We start from the raw sequence: 13,135 nt of genomic DNA on the forward strand, positions 1-13,135 counted from the left end.
TGCCCTAGCACCTTGCCCATGTGAAACCATAAGCACTCCACCTACTTGGCACATTGCTCTCTACCCACTTGGGGCCTTACTTACCTGGTACCTGAGTCTACAGTCATACTTGTCTGAAAATGCCTGAACTGATATGATTTCAGAAGCTAATATTTTACTATCAAGAGAGGACCTCATGTTGTCCAAGGTTGTTCACAAAATCCAGCTGAACAAAACAAAACCTGTGCCTCCTGCATGAAGACAGAGATTTTCCCAGGGGGTCCATAGCTAAGTATGTTCACTTTGTTAACTGAAAAGCAACTAGGCTGTTTAGAAACAGTGAGAAGTGTGTGTTGTCATCACCATAGCTTTTCGTTTGGTGTAGCAGGAAACAACATCAGTTACAGGAAAACTGCCCAGCCATTCTTGTATCATAGGAGACCAATTCAAAATTATCTGAATGGCAGAAGAACAGTGATAATGGCAGGATATTGGAATATTGCGTGCAATTCTGGTCTCCTTCCGATTGGAAAGATGTTGTGAAACTTGAAAGGGTTCAGAAAAGATTTACAAGGATGTTGCCAGGGTTAGAGGATTTGAGCTATAGGGAGAGGCTTAACAGGCTGGGGCTGTTTTCCCTGGAGTGTCGGAGGCTGAGGGGTGACCTTATAGAGGTTTACAAAATTATGAGGGATATGGATAGGGTAAATAGACAAAGTCTTTTCCCTGGGGTTGGGGAGACCAGAACTTGAGGGCATAGGTTTAGGGTGAGGGGGGAAAGATATAAAACAGACCTACGTGGCAACTTTTTCACACAGAGGGTGGTACGTGTATGGAATGAGTTGCCAGAGGAAGTGATGGAGGCTGGTACAACTGCAACATTTAAAAGGCATTTGGATGGGTATATGAATAGGAAGAGTTTGAGGGATATGGGCCTGGTGTTGACAGGTGGGACTAGATTGGGCTGGGATATCTGGTCGGCATCGACAGGTTGGACCGAAGGGTCTGTTTCCATTCTGTACATCTCTATGACTCTATGATCAAGCAGCAAATATAAATCACCACAATCAATTCCTGTTCAAGAAGTAGATGTTCACGAAAACCTCATATATTCCTCTGGGGGAAAGTCAGAGAATCTCAAGATAACTCAAATGTTTTTTTTTAACAACAAACATTTGTTTCAAATCAGTCATCAGTGGTGATTTGTGTTTACTTTCTGATACTGTACCATCTCTCCATTCTCACCTTTATCAATCCTCTAACATCAATGGTGAGGTACAAGAAACATTTCAATTGAAGCTAAATGGCAACTGGGTGCCACACATTTGTTGTGATGGACATGAGTTTCCAGACAATCTGCAAAAATTTACTTATCAGTAGCTTTTATTAAATGGAAATGCCTGTTATACTGTGAATCTTGTTCATGTAACAGCAGCTAATTATGGGTGACCATTCTTTGATGAAGCTTCATCCCTGGGGTACAAGTAAATTTTCTGGATCTTCCATTCCTATTTTAGGACAGGCTACATGCAGTAGAATATAGGCACACTGGGCATAAAGATAACCAGAGTTATAAAAATGTGGGTGTACTGTATCATTAAGGAAGTCAAAAGCTAGCAGAACTACCTGACAGCATCTAGTGTTCTGACCAAGATATGACTTAATATTTTGGTCCAGCAGTTAGTATAGCTGGTTGCCTGGAGATAAAATGAAATTCAAATTCAACCAATCTGTTTAAATTTTACCCCAAAATACCACACTCCAATCAACTTTGAATTTAATATATTAACAATATTAAAAACCAATGAAACAATCCAATGCTTTGGGCTCTCAGACTGGGAAAAATTGAACAGTTGGGAGAGAACTGCCAAAAGACCAACAGATGTAGACCGCTAATCACAAGTGTCTGAGAGGTACCTGTCCTGAGAAAGAGATTGCACAGAGAAAAAACATCGACACCGAACTGGAGAGCAAATCTGCAAAGAGAAGATTTGACAGCTGGCTGGTTTTGAAATTTGAATATTTCAGTAAATCTTAATCGGGGGTTTTATCAGACTAGTATTATGGAAGGGAAAGTAAAAGATAGGTTAGAGTATGGAGTTGTAAATAGTTGTGAGTTAATTATTCTCTCTGTTATTCTTTAAGAACTAAAGTTGCTAATTTGTACTTCAAATAGGTCTTGGCCTCTCAAATTTTCACAGATTACTGCACAAGATAAATCTTTTCTGTATTGCTGGTTTAAATTAAAGAGGAGAGTTTACCCCATGTCCTAATATGTTGGAGGCTCATCATCAGGATTTGGACAGTTTCAGAGCTTTTGTGCACGATTTGAATAGCTTGGGTCTTGGATTTGTATTTGAACTGGTTTAGATAGATTTGAATAGATTTGGGGGTGAGAAAAGTCTCAGCAGATTTAAACACTTGCAGGTTAATGTCCTAGATCTTTAAATAAACCGTAGATGAAGCAATTTGTTTAATTTCAGTGACTTGTGGTTGGTTAAATCAAAAGTGATGGAAATGGCTCTTAAAATTGCTAAAGTGCTTCTGGGATTTGAGGATGATTCCCAAATTTGCCAAGAAAGTTTAGAAGGAAAGAAAAAGGTCACACTTTTAGAATTAGCAAATAAATTGGATTTGGAAAAGCGTAAAGCTGAAATTGTAAGGAAATCATTCATAACACTTAGGTGTACCAGAGAAACAAGACTGAAAATGTGTTGCTGGAAACGCGCAGCAGGTCAGGCAGCATCCAAGGAGCAGGGGAGTCGATGTTTTGGCATGAGCCCTTTTTCAGGCACAGAGAAACAGACAAGTACATTAGAGGTAGAAAAACTCAAATTACCATTGAGGAAAATGGAATTAGAAGATAAACAAATGGAGAGAGAAAGAGACAGAGAGAAGAGAGAGAGAGAGAGGGGAACAAAGAAAGAGAGAGAAGATTCTTAGCTGAGCAAGGAGAGAGAAAGAAAGGGAGAGAGAAAGAGAGAAAGAGAATCTGAACTTGAGAAGTTGTGACTTAGTCGAGTTACTAGGATGGAGATGAAAAGAGATGGTAGTGATATATACGAATATGTCAAAACTCTGCCGCATTTTGATGAGAAAGATGTTGAAGCTTCATTTATTTCATTTGAAAAATTTGGTAGGCAGATGGAATTGTCTGCAGGTTTATGGGTAATACTAGTTCTGACTAAACTGGTAGGCAGAGCTAGTGAGGTATTTGCCACACTGTCAGATAGATGTCAAGAAATTTGAAGAGGTTAAACAAACTATTTTAAGTGCTTATGAATTGGTATCAGAAACATATAGAGAATGGTTCAGAAACACAAAGAAGGAACCAAGTCAGACTTAGAATGAGTTCCAAAGAAATAAACATAATTATTTTGGTGGATGGGTGCATGCTTTGAAAATAGATAGGACCTTTGAGTTTCTGTGAGAGGTTATTCTGCTGGTGGAGTTTAAAAACTCACTTCCAGAGATGGTAAAAATTCACATGGAGGAACAAAAAGTTCAGGAAGTGAGAAGGGCAGCAGAATTAGCAGATGAATACATGTTGGTGCATAAGACAAGCTTCTGGCAAGAATTTTGTCCTGTGAAGGATAAAAGTTGGGAGAAGGGGAGATCCTATACTACGAAACCAAGAATAGAGAACACTGGTAAGAATTTACCACAGGATAAAAAAGAAGCCCAAGAGGGAGGAAAGGAAGTGAAAGGCCTCAGATGTTTCCACTGTGGTAAAGTCACAGTGCTGGTCGTTAAAGAAAGGCACGATGGGAAAAGATGTGGTAAATGAAGCCACACCAGTGACATTAGTGAAAGTAGGAAAGGAAAACCCAAGAAAGCCAAGGAGCTACAGGAGAGTGCATAGCCTAGGCAGGGGCTGGGTATGGAGTTAGTACCTGATCTCTACAAAGAATTTACCTCTGTGGGTAAAGTTTGCTCAGAAAGTATTAATTTTGAAAGATATAGGATCTAATCAGTCGCTGAAAGTAAGGGATGAACGCATATGCACTATTTCTGATCTGTTATCCGAAAGTGTGGTAATTTGTGGGATAGATAAATAGAAATTTAGCATTCCCCGATGTAAGATCAGGTTGGAGTGCCAACTCAAGATTGGAAAGTTACAGTGGGAGTGATTGACTGAGTGCCAGTTCCAGGAATTCAGTTTGCTCTTGGGAATGATTTGGCAGGATCCAAGGTGGGAGTGACAACCCTTGTTGTGGAGAAGCCCAAGGAAGACCCAAAAACTGATGAGTTAAAACAGAAATATCCTGGTATTTTCCCAGACTGTATGGTAACCAGATCCCACTGTCATAAGTCGCAGCTCGAAACAAAAAGTAAAGAGAAAGATGAAGGAGTTGAGGTTCAGTTAGTAGATACCCTGTTTGAGGTAATGATGCAGGAAAAACCTGAACAGGCAGAGGGTCAGACAAATTGTTTAGTCCTGAAAGTCTAAGTGACTTGCAACAGCAAGACAAGACGATAAAAGATATATGTGGATGTGTACTCTGAAAAGGAAGAAGGGTATATTCCAGAGGGTCATTATCTAAAAGATACAATCCTAAAATGGAAACGGAGACCATGCCATGTTAGGGCAAAGGAGAAATGGACTGAAGTGACCCAGATTGTGCTGCTAGTAGCATACAGACAGGAGGTATTACAGCCATCTCATGAGCCACCTGTAGGACATTACCTAAAGGTAAGAAAGACACAGACTAAGGTTCAAAAACATTTTAAATTGGCCTATAATGCACAAGGATGTGGTTAACTTTTGCCGTACGTGCCATACATGCCAAATAGTAGGTAAGCCACAGATAGGAATAAAACCATCACCTTTGTTGCCAATTCTCACATTTGAAGAACCTTTCATGTGGGTTGCAATTGACTGTATAGGTCCCCTCCTGAGAACCAAAAGTGGGAACCAGTACTTTTTAACCATAATGGATGCGTCTACCAGATGTCCAGAGGCAATTCCATTATGGAGTATCGAGGCAAAAAGGTTAGTAGAAGAGTTAGTAGCTTTCTTCACATGTATGAGCTACCCAGAGAGTTTCAGTCAGACCAAGAGTCAAATTTTACTGCGAGGCTATTTAAGCAGGTTATGCATAGCATTGGTACACAACATTTCAAATCCAGTCCATATCAACCTGAATCCCAGGGAACTTTAGAAAAGTGACATCAGCCTTGAAGACCATATTGAGAGCACACTGTCAGGATTAGCCGAATGATTGGGATAAAGGTATCCCATTCGTATTGTTTGTCATTAGAGATGTCCCAAATGAATCTACTCAGTTCACTCCCTTTGAGTTAATATTCGGGCATGAAGTGAGAGACCCTTTGAAATTAATTATAGAAAAATTGACAGAACAAAATTCAGAGACCTCACATTTAGATTATGTATCTGAGGTGAGGGAGAGATTAAATCGAGTAGGTGAGTTAGCTAAACAGCATATAAAGAGGACACTGTATAAAATGAAACAGGTGGCAGATAAAAGCTTTGAGACTCGGATGTTTTCCCGAGGGGATGACATGTTAGTCCTGTCACCAGTGATAGGAGATCACTTCAAAGCTAGGTTTAGTGTTCCCTATCAAATTGAGAAAAAGTTGAGTCAGGTGAACTATCCAGTAAAAATTCCAGATAGAGACAAAAGGTATCGGGTGTGTCATGTGAACATGTTGAAACCGTATTACATGAGAGAGAAAGAACTTGAGAAACAGGTACTAGTTACTGTCTCACAGAGTGAGGAAACAAATCCAAATGATGTGAATTTTCATGTGCATCAAAATAGATTTAAAAATGAAGAAGTCCTTGAAGAGTGGAATAGGTTAGTAGGTTATCTGTCTCAGGAGCATAGATTGCAGTTGAAAGATTTGTTACTGCAGCATAAGGACATATGTAAGAATCAGATGGGGAGGACTAATGCTATTGTACATGAAGTAGACATAGGGAATACTGCCCTGATAAAACAACACCCTTGTCAGCTTAATCCTTTCAAAGCCAGACAGATCCAGATGGAAATGAAGGCCATGCTCGACGAGTATATCATCAAACTGAGCCAGAGCAAGTGGAGTTCATTGATTGTCTTAGTTCCCAAACCGGACGTGAGTCAACGATTCTGCATGGATTATCGGAAGGTCAACGCTGTTACAAGGTTGGACTCGTATCCAATTCTTAGATTGGAGGACTGTATCAAGAAATTTGGACAAGCCAGTTACATCACCAAATTGGAATTACTGCATAGTTACTGGCAGGTATCTTTATCAGATTCGGTGAAAGAAATTTCTGCATTTGTAACCCCAAATAGACTATATCAGTTTAAAGTGATGCCTTTGGAATGAAAAATGCACCCTCCACATTCCAAAGACTCATGAACAGAGTTGCTTCTGGGTTAACAAACTGTGCAGTCTATTTGGACGATGTAGTGATTTTTACTAAGTCCTGGAAAGATCACATGGTACAGTTGGCAGAACTTTTTGAACGACTACGATTCTTAGGATGCAACGCAATCTATCAGACATTTGTTCCAAACTTCAGTAGTGTAGTGGCACCGTTAACTGATTTGCTGAAGAAGGACACAAAGTTTCAGTGGACAGAACAATGCCAAGAAGCATTCACCCATTTGAAATCAATATTAACCATCAAACCAGTTTTAACTACGCCAAACTTTTCAAAACCTTTTAGAGTCGCCAATCGATGCTAGTGACATAGGATTTGGGGCTGTCCTCCTACAGGAAGATGAGGATGGGATTGATCTGCCAGTTGGTTACTTTTCAAAGAAGCTCCACATCCACCAGGGGAATTCTTCCACGATCAAAAAAGTATTAAGTTGGGCACTGGCCTTACAACATTATAATGTGTATGTCATGAACAACGTAGTGGAGGTGATGGTGTACACCGATCACAATCCGCTCACATTCTTAGATAGCTTAAACACAAGGATATGAGATTATTTCATTGGGGTCTTATGATACAGACTTTTAATTTAAAAATTGTACATGTTGCAGGTTGTTAGAATGTATTCGCAGATGTGTTATCACAGACTTAATTGATAAAGTTTAAATGAGATTTGCATTTATTTAATGTTTATATACACACACACACATGAAAAAGTTAAGGTGAACTTAGATTAAAGTTATTGGTATGTAGGGTAATGTGTATAAAGAATAGAAAAAAATTGACGTCATCATTTCATTATGATGGTCCAATTTTCCTTAAGGGGGGAAGTGTTATGAAGATGTGGATGTACTGTACCTTTAAGGAAGTTAAAAGCTAGCAGAACTATGGGACAGCAGCAAGTGTTCTCAACAAGATACAATGCAACCTTTTGGTCCAGCAGCTAGAGTAGCTGATTGCCTGGAGACAAAAACAAATTTAAATTAGGCCAATTAATTTAAATTTTACCCCAAAATACCAAATTCCAATCAAGTTTGAAGTTAGTATATTGACAATATTAAAAACCAATGCAACAATCCAATGTTTTGGGGTATAAGACCGGGGTAAATTGAACAATTGGTAGAGAACTGCCACAAGACCAACAGAAGCAGACTGCGAGTGAGAACTGTCTAAGAGGTACCTGTCTCGAGAAGGAGCTTGCATAGAGAAAAACATTGACATTGACCTGGAGAGCAAAAGTGTAAAGAGAAGATTCGACAGCTGGTTGGTTTTGAAATTTGAATATTTCAGTAATTTTAATCGGGGGTTTTATTAGATTAGTATTATAGAAGGCAAAGTAAAAGATAGACTAGAGGAAGGCATTGTAAATAGTTGTTAGTTAATTATTCTCTGTTATACTTTAAGAAATAATGTTGTTAATTTGGACTTTAAATAGTTCTTGGCTTCTTGAATTTTCACAGATTTTCACATGGGATAAATCTTTTCTGTGTTGCTGATTTAAATTAAGCAGGAGGGTTTACCCACACCAGCTGTAGAATGTCATGTTCGATCCATACTTATTCTTTAATGGCAGAGTATACAAGAAGGAATATCGTGAATGATTTGATGGACCTAGATCACACCGTACTCCTTCAATGCAACAATCTCTATAGCTGCTTTAGACCAGCATCAACCATCATTGACGACATAGATACAGCATGCATCGATTTTACTGTCAAATTTTGCACTGCAATGTCACACAAGAGCAACCAATGTCAGATGCCATACTCCTTTAATCCAGAGGGATGTTTTAACTGCAACCAGAGTAGTATATGTCAAAGCAATTCATCCTGATAATGGAGAGGCACTCACAATTGAAGTCTTTCTACAACTTTTGCCTGCCTTGTGCCTGACCACAGACCAGAGTTCCTAACTCTCTCACTGTAAATAGGAGTCAGCATAGACGGAATGGTTTCCAAACAGATGCCATTGAATTCCCGAACTCTGTAAATCAGCCTATTGATTGGACCACAGCAGCTACTGCAGATTGGACTACTAATTCTTTGATGAGTACATCCTCCGTTTAGCTCAAATTTTAATCTTCAAGCAAGCTATGTACAGAGGAACCTCAATTATCTGAATGCAATGGGCAGGCACTATTTCGTTCGGATAATTGATTATTCGGATAATCAACTTTAGCTTAAACAGGGGAAGCCATACTGATCTAATGTTGTGGGATATGACATTAATAATGGAAGGTTGACCCCACGGAATGCAAAGATGAAGACCATCGAGGAATTTCCACACCCAACCTCAAGGAAAGAGGTGCTTCGATTCTTAGGACACAATGGATTCTACAGGAGGATTTGTTTAAGTTTATAATTTTAATGAGTCTGCCATTTAAATAAATTAATCTTTGCAGCCTGCAAAATTACAGGTTAAACCCTTACCATGAAATCCCAGCATTAAACAAGGTCCCAAACAGCTTCGATGATTGCAAGACCATTTACAGTATCAGCTTCCGGTAACTCAGTCTCACAATAGAAAGAGAGAAGCCCCGCCTCACGCAAGTGTTTACATTCTCAGCCTTTTTATAAATGAATGTCTCAAAAAAGTGCTGGGAATACTGTAAAACACTTAGTTTTGCAAAGGGCTGTGTAACAACCCTTAACTAAAAAACACCCAGTCACTGATGCTTGAGCTGTTTGTGTTTCTTTGTTTTTGCCAGTGTTTTCACATCTTCTTCAGTACAGGCAAATCGAATACACTTACATTTTTGATGTAATGTTTTTGCGGGACCTTGAAATCTACTTTGGATAACCGATATTCAGATAATTGATATTCAGATAATCAATATTCGAATAATCGAGGCTCCTTTGTAATCAGTCTGCTATAGAGTTTCTTTGTGTTGAGGTACTATTGCATTATTGTGCTGATGTTTTGGAGCTCTTTGGTCAGCCTGAGGTGTACAATCCAAATTTCCTGGATCTCCTTTGACTTCAAACAAGCCCACACCTCATGTCACTGCCGATCTGCTTTGTATTGATGTTCTTATATCCTCAGTACACTTACCTCAGTCCAAATCTTAGGATACTGCCCAAATGTTCTACTCAGATCAATTCAGAACAGGTCCACCCTCTTCAGATTTCAATGCATCCTTTACAAAGTGGATTACTGGAATCTTTCACTGATTCCAAAGCGCCACAGTCAAAGTGTTTCACCACTTTTCAAGGTATAGTTTTAGGTTCAGGTGTCAATAGCAGTCATTGCATCACCCACTTAACTGCCAATCTATTCCAAGGATCCAATATTATTCATGTCCATTCCAGAGAATGTGTGGGATTTGCTCTACTATTGCTTAAGCAAGGAAACTCTTTATCTGGGATTATTATTCATTGTATCGAACTCCTAAGCTCCTGAATCCTGACCAGCTACCCAACTAGCTACAGGAAAAACATATTGCCCTCAAGGTTCCATAAACGTGAGTCTTCCCTTTTCTGGCCATTGTTCCTCCTTGTTCCAAGAGGTGGAGTTCAGTTTTTCCTTCATACTCATTTCTACAAGGCAGCTGTTGAAAACCTTTCCCTGGATACAAAGACAGCATCAAGAGGACTTAAATAATAGTCACTCTCTCTCCCCTTTTAGTCATTTCTTCATCCAGGCATTAACGCTTTTCCTCCTGAATCCATCCTCATTGTCCCCTCTTCACTGTCAGTACTTTAAGGTCATCATGGGTCAGCTTATATACCCAGCCTTCTCAAGATTCTAACTTTGCAATAGCAAGAAGTGGTCAGTAGACCGTCCTCCTCAAGCTAAAGATCAGAGTCATAAAGAGACTTGGGTGGAGAGTGGGCAATTGGAAGGAAGGAACATGATAATGGCTAAGTGTTAAGAGAACTGTTATTGTGCAGTCATAGAGCTGTGCAGCAGGAAAACAGACCTGTCAGTTCAACTCGTCCATGCCCACCAGATATCCTAAATTAATCTAGTCCCATTTTCCAGCATTTGGCCCATATCCCTCTAAACCCTTCCTATTCATATACCCATCTGCTCACCTCTTCAATGTTGCATTTGAACCAGCCTCCACCACTTCTTCTGGCAGCTCATTCCATACACACACTACCCACTGTGTGTTTCAAGAGTAGTGTATAAAAACACACCGTTTTGCTTAAAGCCGAGTGGTGTGACCAGCTGCATCACTCCTGGAATGTCCACTTTACATTCTAATTCATTCATTCAATCTTCAGGTTCATTCTTCAATCCATTTACTAATTCAGTATTTGGATTCAATCATTCATTCAATCTTTGGATTGATTGTTATGGTACAGGCCAGACCACCTCAAAACATTTCAAGAAAGTGGCCCAGACCTTAACTTTGCTAGTTGTTTTAAGCTGGTGTAATGCAGATATTCTAGGAGTGATGCAGCAAACCACTTAGTTTAAAACAAAACAGAATTTTTTTAGAAGATTACCAAATGAAATACAAACAAAAGAGAACAGAACACAGAATAGCCTAACCTATCTGAAAACCCAACAGATTATATCAACTCAATGATGCTGTTCCAATATTTGCAGCAATCTCCATAAACATCCCTTGGCACCAAAAGGAAAAATCAAGCGCAGGGTCTAACAGGAGAGATGTTGGGGTGAGGGATCCGCATTGACCTGCTTCTTTCATTTAGCTGTTTCTTTGAAAAGCAACCTTAAGCTGCCTGACTACTTTCAGGGAATAGGCAGATCAAGAGAAAAGCTGAGCTGGAAGAACTGGCCACTCCCCTTCCATTGTACAAGCATTTTTTTTTAAACTTGAAAGCCTTTTTTCTGAGGCAGTATCTGTTAGCTGTTATCAAACTGACCCTAAAACCCTATAACTTAGACTTTTCGGAATCTGTGTTTTTTATGACCATTCTGAAAAAAAGCCAAAGACAACCTAACCTGGTTAAAGGAGCAGCATCATCACATACTTCATTCATTTATTTAACTTTTTCTTATTGAATGAATGCAATGATTGAATGAATGAATGTATGAATCTAAATATTAGAGTCTGGACTATCTTCTTAAAGTGTTTTGAGGGGTTCTGGCCTGGCCCATAACACATAGTTGTGGTATCCATGATGTGGAGGTGCTGGTGTTGGACTGGGGTGACAACATCAGAAGTCACATGGCACCTGATTATAGTCCAACAGGTTTACTTGAAATCACAAGCTTTCAGAGTGCTGTTCCTTCTCACTGCACCTGATGAAGGGACTGTGCTCCAAAAGCTTGTGATTTCAAGTAAACCTGTTGGACTATAACATGAGAATGACGAGAACGAGGGTAGGTCCGATCAAGGACAGTAGTGGGAGATTGTGTATTGAGTCGGAAGAGATAGGAGAGGTCTTGAATGAGTACTTTTCTTCAGTATTTATGAACGAGAGGGACCGTATTGTTGAAGAGGAGAGTGTGAAACGGACTGGTAAGCTAGAAGAGATACTTGTTAGGAAGGAAGATGTGTTGGACATTTTGGACAACTTGAGGATAGACAAGTCCCCCGGCCTGACGGGATATATCCTAGGATTATGTGGGAAGCAAGAGAGGAAATTGCAGTACCGTTGGCAATGATCTTTTCGTCTTCACTGTCAACGGGGGTGGTACCAGGGGACTGGAGAATAGCGAATGTTGTGCCCCTGTTCAAAAAAGGGAATAGGGATAACCCCGGGAATTACAGGCCAGTTAGTCTTACTTCGGCGGTAGGCAAAGTAATGGAAAGGGTACTGAGGGATAGGATTTATGAATATCTGGAAAGACACTGCTTGATTAGGGACAGCCAGCACGGATTTGTGAAGGGTAGGTCTTGCCTTACAAGTCTTATTGAATTCTTTGAGGAGGTGACCAAGCATGTGGATGAGGGTAGAGCAGTGGATGTAGTGTACATGGATTTTAGTAAGGCATTTGATAAGGTTCCCCATGGTAGGCTTATGCGGAAAGTCAGGAGGCATGGGATAGAGGGAAATTTGGCCAATTGGATAGAAAACTGGCTAACCGGTCGAAGTCAGAGAGTGGTGGTAGATGGTAAATATTCAGCCTGGAGCCCAGTTACAAGTGGAGTTCCGCAGGGATCAGTTCTGGGTCCTCTGCTGTTTGTAATTTTTATTAATGACTTGGATGAGGGAGTCGAAGGGTGGGTCAGTAAATTTGCAGATGATACGAAGATTGGTGGAGTTGTGGACAGTGAGGAGGGCTGTTGTCGGCTGCAAAGGGACTTAGATATGATGCAGAGCTGCGCTGAGGAGTGGCAGATGGAGTTCAACCCTGCCAAGTGTGAGGTTGTCCATTTTGGAAGAACAAATAAGAATGCGGAATACAGGGTTAACGGTAGGGTTCTCAGTCAGGTGGAGGAACAGCGGGATCTTGGGGTCTATGTCCATAGATCTTTGAAAGTTGCCACTCAGGTGGATAGAGCTTGTAAGAAGGCCTATGGTGTATTAGTGTTCATTTGCAGAGGGATTGAATTCAAGAGTCGTGAAGTGATGTTGCAGCTGTACAGGACTTTGGTTAGGCCACATTTGGAGTACTGTGTGCAATTCAGGTCGCCTCACTTTAGGAAAGATGTGGAAGCTTTGGAGAGGGTGCAGAGAAGATTTACCAGGATGTTGCCTGGAATGGAGAATAGGTCGTACGAGGACAGGTTGAGAGTTCTCGGTCTTTTCTCATTGGAACGGCGAAGGATGAGGGGTGACTTGATAGAGGTATATAAGATGATCAGAGGAATAGATAGAGTAGACAGTCAGAAACTTTTTCCCTGGGTAC

The sequence above is a fragment of the Hemiscyllium ocellatum genome, chromosome 9 (genome assembly GCF_020745735.1).
Source record: "Hemiscyllium ocellatum isolate sHemOce1 chromosome 9, sHemOce1.pat.X.cur, whole genome shotgun sequence".
Taxonomy (NCBI): Eukaryota; Metazoa; Chordata; class Chondrichthyes; order Orectolobiformes; family Hemiscylliidae; genus Hemiscyllium; species Hemiscyllium ocellatum.